We start from the raw sequence: 7,317 nt of genomic DNA, 5'->3' as shown, positions 1-7,317 counted from the left end.
AAGTTATATGATCTGTTTTCCATTTTTTAAACATTACCTTTAGCTTCTGTGTAGAGAGTAGACTGTAATTATGTTACAGATAACAGAAATCATTTTAACCCATTTAAGCAGAGAGGTTTAAAATTAGGTGCTTACAAAGTTGTTGAAAGGATCAGAATAGCATACTTTAGGTTGAGTTTCCAGAACCATTTCCCATAATAACATCACATAATTGGCACCATCAGAAAGCTGGAGAATCAGGAGGCCACTGCCCCAACAGCTGCCTCCAGGACTACACTGCCTTTGCTGAGATTATCACAAACCTTCATTCCAAGACCACATGGCCTCATTCTTTATCTACATAAACAAGGTGGATACCCCATGACCTGCCTTTTGATGCCTGCAAAACTAGGAACTGCACCGTGGGACATCTGTTATTGTTGGTGCAAAAGAAGCAAAAGCTTCCAAGACCATGCTCACTAGCAAAAAACAGAAATCACAGAAGCAGAAGCATGGACTCTGCCCTACTCACCCTTCCAAATTACATGCAGGTTCATCTGCTTTGCAGAGGCTAAGTCACCTGTGGAATCCAGGCTATGAGGGAGTTCTGTAAATATAGTCTTTAGCTTTCCAACCTCTATCATTTAGTAAAGTGTGCTACAATTGGGGTTAGAATGAGGTGAAGTGAGCAAATATAGGACATTTGCCACAGGAGACAAGATCAGAAGTGGGGAAGCCAGTTAGAGGCTATTAAAATAGTCCACCAGAAAGATGATGATGATTACTTAGACCGGAAAAAAGGTAAAGGTTTTGAAAAATGGTCAAATTTAATATTTTACTTTAAAGATAAGACTTGTTTATAGATTGGGGCAGAGTTGATAAAAAGATATAAAAGGATGAATATTAAGACTTCCAACCACCTTTGTCCCAGCCACCCTTGAGGATTTTTCCTGAACCATTAAGCCTGGTTTAGGAGACCCTCTTATGTATATCACAGCATCACACTGTATTGCAATGCTTTGTTTCATCATTTCTATTTCTGCCAAATTTTTCCTTCCTTAGGATCAGAGCATGCGTCTGTGCATGGTACATTGTGCAATCTCAATAAATACTGTTCTAAGAATGGATGAAAGAGATGAGTAAACTAATTCCTAGAAACACATAAACTACCAAAACTGACTCAAGAATACGTAGAAAATCTGAACAGACCTTTAACAAGTCAAGAGATTGAATCAGTAATCAAAAACATCCCAACAAAAAAAAAAGCCCAGGACCAACTATCTTGACTGGGGATATCTACCAAACATTTAAAGAATTAACACCAATCTTTCTCAAACTCTTCCAAAAAAATAGAAAAGTAGGGAACATTTCCTAACTCATTCTATGATGTCAGCATTACCCTGAAACCAACGCCAGACAAGAAAAGAAAACCACAGGCCACTATCCCTTATGAACATAGATGTAAAAATCTTTAACAAAATACTAGCAAACTGAATCCAGCAGCACATTAAAAGGAGTATATATCATGACCAAGTGGAGTTTATCCCAGGAACTCAAGGGTGGTGATTCTTCCATAAGTTAAATGTAGATTTACCATATGACCCAGCAATTCCACTCCTAGGTATATACCCAAGAGATTTGAAAACAGATGTTTTCACAAGGTATGTACAAGGTGAAGACTTATACACAAATGTTCATAGCAGCACTTTTCACACTAACCAAAAGGTGAACACCACCCAAATGCCCATCAACTGATGAATGGATAAACAAAATGGAGTATACCTATACAATAGAATATTATTCAGCCTTGAAAAGGAATGAAGTACTGATACATACTACAACATGAGTGAACTTTGAAAACATTATAGTAAGTGAAAGAAACTAGTCACAAAAGACCACATACTGTATGATTCTGTTTATATAAAATGTCCAGAATAGACAAATCCATATAATCAGAAAGCAGTTTAGTGATTGACAGGGCCTGGGGGAAAAGGAGAATGGGGAGTAACTGTTAAGGTGTAGGGGTCTACTTTGAGAGTGATGAAAATGTTTTATAACTAGATAGACAATTGCACAACACTGTGAATATACTAAAATCCATTTAATTGTACACTTTAAAAGAATGAGTTGTGTCTTATGTCAATTATATCTTAATAAAGAAAAGAACAGATGGAGGAATACCACATCACCTTGAGTCCATCTATTCAGTGATCTGGTGAATCTCTCTGTATTATGGGGCCCTTACAACTTCTCATTGCCAGTATTGTTGGATGGGTCTACATCTTCCGGCGTGCATTGTGAAATTCTTTGAGTACACAGAAACTGGAATTCAACTCCTAGTGAGGGGCACAGGATCCAAGCTTACCCAAGCCAAGAAACACTATGTTAGGCTGAATTTCTCCTTTGCTCTCCAGGGAGGTGTTTGTTCTTTTTAAGTACACTATATACCTCATTATATCAAACCAGAAACATGAAGAAAACCTGTATTTTGCCCTTGTGTTCCATTGTGAACCAGAGCCACGTCCACATCAATATCTAAGATAAAGCTGCTGAGAGCAAGGTATAAATGCTGAAGGTGCTGCTATAGAAACTGCCCTGAAAGTACTTCTAGAAAGTGAAGAGGAGGCATCAATTACTTCAACATGGACGGAGAGCTTTGAACAAAACCACATCTGAAACATTTAAATTGTACAATAACAATAAAACACCAAGCGAAATCATTAGAAATTCCAGGGTAAGATGACAAGTTTCATGTGACTCAGGTTTTTGACAACCCTCCTGGATAAATCAGCAATGGTGTTCCAGGTCCCCCCCAAAAAACCTATGACGAGTAGTTAGTTGCTTCGTAAACTGCCATATCTAAATTAAGAAGGTAAATTAGTAGTTTAAAAACGAACTGTGATTCATCGAGCTTAGTAGTTTATTATTTGAGGTTCTAAACTCTTCCTGGAGTCTGGTCTGCATAGGAAAAGGCATTTTATTTTCTCCTGAGCTCCAGGAGCTTCAGGCTGGGGCAGACACATTTGGAGCACACTCCAGGCTCTGGTTACCCCTGACCTGTATTCTACAACCCTTCTATACACCTGTTGCTTCCCCTTACCAGAGTCATATAGCTCATCTCAAGAACTATGGATAAGGTCAGCACACTTCAGTGACCCACATTTTTCCTCCCCTTCATCCCACTTGTCCCACTTGCTGGCCAAGAAATGGCCACGTAATTCCAGAAGAAGATATTCCCTTGCTTGCACATTGAACGTGTGCTCGGCAATTGTTTTAGGTATTTACCACATATTAATTCATTTTACCCTGTGAGGAAGTCCTATTATCCCACTTTAGAGATGAGGAAATTGAGGCACAGAGAAGTTAGGTAACTTGCTTAAGATCACACAGCTAGTGAGTGTCAGAGCTGGGATTCAAACCCAGGCAGTCTGGCTTCAGAGCCCAAGCTCTGACATCCATCATATCCTCTCCACTCCTGGCTCTAAAACAGTACCTAGCTTACAGGGCTGCTGTGAGGATTAAATTATTATTATTAATTCTCTGGAATAGGGTGGACGTTTTCTGTCCCAGTGGGTTGGATTGGGAGTACATTTTGCAAATTAAGGTCCAGACAGTCTGAAACAAGCATTTCCATTTATTTTAATAAACCTAAGTGAACCTAAAGTGAAGTTCCACATAAACAGAGTTCCATAATAATGCATTTTGTTGGAAAGAAGTTCTCTTAACATTTTTACACTTAATGGAAGGCAAGAAGGGTCACTTTACTTCATTTCCAAAGCTGACTGCTAAGTATCATCTACAGGTTCACAGAAAAGCTCTCACAGACCTAATAACTTGTGGAATAAGGTTATGTACTTGCATATGTGCAGTCCTTGTCCTGAAAGCCTTTTGTCCCACTTTAGTGGTGTTGATGTTAGCAACCATAGCCTTGGCGGCTGTTCGTCCACTAAGGCATGTTGTCCCTTCACACTCCATCTCGACTCAATAGGCTCCACATGGGAGAAATGAGTGTAGCAAAACCAATTTACTGCAATGGGCAATGTTTTCATAAACAATATCAGAAACATGAGAGCTGTTAGAAGCATTGCAGTGGGTTCCTGTCATCTTGCTTTATGGAAATTCATGTCACCCAAATAAATGCTATACTCACCTCTGGTTTCTATACTCTGTAAATTCAAGAGATTAAATAAATGCAATATGCCCACATTCTGAAGAGCAAACTAGAGAACAGCTCAATTCTTAAAAACCCCATAATCCTCAAGAAAAAAACAAAAGCTTTAGTTAGTCAAGCTCAGAAGCTAAGAAATGAATCCAATAAATAGTTTAAGCAAAGTTTCCCTTGGGTTTGGCATTTCTAAAAGAGAGAAAGACGTGCCAGGAGAGCAAATGTGGCTCCTTGTTGATTAATTAAGAACACTTCGGCAACATTCAGTGGAATTGATCATTTATAATCTGAGTTGTGTTTTTTTTTTTTCACTCAGACTTCTATGTTGTCAATTAGTACCTAAAATGACTTATGTAATTTGTGCTTTTAGGATGTCAGGTGTTAAAATTACTTTTCAGTACAACCCACACAAATCCTGATTGGGTTTATTTGTTAAATGAGGTAGGGATTCAGGGTAGAAATCATGGTGGGCAAAAATAGTTTGTTTTTAAAGTGAAAAGAGATTGGAAGATAATGCAGCTAATGAGAGATGTGAAGCTTACAGTCTTTTTAGAGGAATAAGCCATGCACACACAGAGCTCTAATTAAAGGCACTATGTGATCAGGGCACAAAGGGAGCCACACTGTGCACACACAGTCAGAGCCCTCACTGATGGCTTTGGGGAGATGAGTGTATGGTCTCGAGTTTAAAAGATACACTGGATTTTGGCAGACAAAGGTGGCAAATTGAATATCCACCAAGAGGGGATTGCTCAGGAAAGGGCCAGTAGCCCCTTTGGAAGGGAGCTGGGTATGCATGACAGGAAGGACGAATAGGAGAAAGCTAGAAAGGTAGGTTGGAATCAGATAGTAAATAGTTTGAATGCAGAATAGATTAAAGAGGGAGCAAACACCAAAGGGGAAAACTAATTAGAAAGCTATTGCAAGAGTCCAAGTGAGGAACGAAGGCCGGATGTGGGGGCGGGAGCAGTGGTGTGAGGAGGACACAGTGGGGAGAAGCATCATGGAGACAACCTCGAAGGTCAAATTGAAAAAGATACGGTGAGCCACACAGAAAAGCCAAGATAATCAAGAAACACTCTTTCTCCCTCTACCAACTCCTAAAATCTTCTCCTAAAATGGGAGTCAATTATGATAAAACTTCAAAAGAATAAATGAGAGATTAGTATGGAAAGCCCCAGTTGACTGATACAAGGAGTAAAATGAACATGGAGTCACTTCAGGGGCTTATTTGATTATTGGAAGGATATGTAGTGCTAAGGCAAGATGCCACGTATGCAGCAGCAGGCAGCACAGCTGGCAATGTACTCTAAAATCAAACCAGTTCCCATACACACAGACCCCTGGATGGCATACACTGTCAACCTTAGACCAATTGTTCCAAAAAGACCCATCTGTGTGTGAGCACTCTACTATTAGCATTTCTATTGCTTGGGAGTCTTAGAATTATAAAACTCAAGGCTAGAAAGGACCTCAATTTTCAGATGGTCCAACCATTAGTATTCTTCCATCTTTTGCTTGTCCTGAGTATTGTTTCTCTTTTATCCACTCTTCCCTAACAATTACTGTGTCACTAACTACTCTATGTGCTTTACTATCTTGATCTCAATCCCCACTTAATGCTCAAATTTTACAGATGAGGAAACAAAGGATCAGATAGAGAAGGTGACTTGTCCAAGATCATACAAACGGTAAGTGGCAGGGCTAGGATTTGAGCCCCTAAATCTATCTGACTGTGATGCTCCCCCATTGGAACTAAGTCTAAGCCAAAATATGTCTACATGTAAAGCCCATCCACTGACAGAGTTATAATATCCCTTCTTGGGAAGAGGATGCCTTCTTTGAGGTACAGTTAGAGACGCAAATCTTCTGGATCTTTTTCATCAAAATGAAAGCCAAACGAGGCCACATAGCAAAGCCTGACTCCTCAATATGTGGCACTAGGCTTCCGCTCTCCCAGGAGTCACCTTTGAACCTTCTAACCAATAAACATCATGGCCACTTCCAAGTCCTCATCTTCCATGAGCTCCAATTTTGGGAAATGTTCTCCTCTCTTCATTCAACAGACATTTCTTGAGTTGCTCACTACAAGGCAAACTCTGGGCTGGGTTCTAGGTAGCCACAGATGAAGCAGAAACAGGCCCCAGACTACAGGAGCTCCCAGTCCAGAATGGAAGAGATGAGAGGCAATAACGACAATACGGGAACAAAGTGCTATTCTACAGGACTGTTGAAGGTGCCCTTGGAGCGTGAAGGAGGGAGGCACTATCTCTGCCTGCCAGTTGGAAAAAGCTTCATAACAGCTGGGCTGAGTCTTCAACGTTGAGTAGGAATGCACTAGGCAGAGAAGGGGGATATCATATATTCAAATTCCTACTCAACATCATCACTTAGGTGCCTAATAGTCAAAGCATACTTATAATGTTCAAAACAAAATCCTTGGCTTCCTATGTACCTTAACTTCTTTCTACAGTCTTACATAGCTCTGTAAATGGCAAGTCCATTATCCCAACTGGTCAGACCAAAACTTTTGGAGTCCTTTTTGACTCCCTCTTTCTTTCACATCCTATATCCAATGTGTCAGAGAATCCTTTGGTTCTACCTTGAAAAGATATCCAGAATCTGACCACTTCCACCACTTCCACTGCTACCACCCTTGTCTGGGCCCATCATCTGCCACCTGAGTTATTGCAGTAGATTCCCAAATGGCCTCCCTGCTTCTGCCCTTGCCTCCCACAGCCTGTTCCTCACACAGCAGTTAGAGTGATCCCTCTAAAACATAAGTATGATCACTTCACTCCTATATCCAAAATCTGCCATTGGCTCTCCAGCTCATTCCATGTACAAGTCAAAGTTCTTACAATGGTTTACAAGGCCCTACATGATCTGGCCTCTCTGTTTCCACTCTGACCTTGTCTCCTATTCCTCTCTCCCTCACTCATTCTCTTCCAGCCTCACTGGCCTCCTTGTTCTTTGAACACACAAAGTGCACTTCTACCTTCAGGACTTTCGCCTTGCTGTCCTCTCTCCTCGAATCCTCTTTCCCCAGATGTCTGCATAGCTTTCACCCTCTCCTCTTTCATCTCTTTTTGTTCAAATGCCACCTTCATAATAAGTCCTTCTGTGATCACTTTATTTAAAATAACATCCACATCCTCCAACCATCACCGTCC

This window comes from Ceratotherium simum, chromosome X (assembly GCF_057802395.1).
Source record: "Ceratotherium simum simum isolate JZ-2026a chromosome X, ASM5780239v1, whole genome shotgun sequence".
Taxonomy (NCBI): domain Eukaryota; kingdom Metazoa; phylum Chordata; class Mammalia; order Perissodactyla; family Rhinocerotidae; genus Ceratotherium; species Ceratotherium simum.
The sequence above is the reverse complement of the archived record's forward strand: the minus strand, read 5'-3'. Positions refer to the sequence as shown.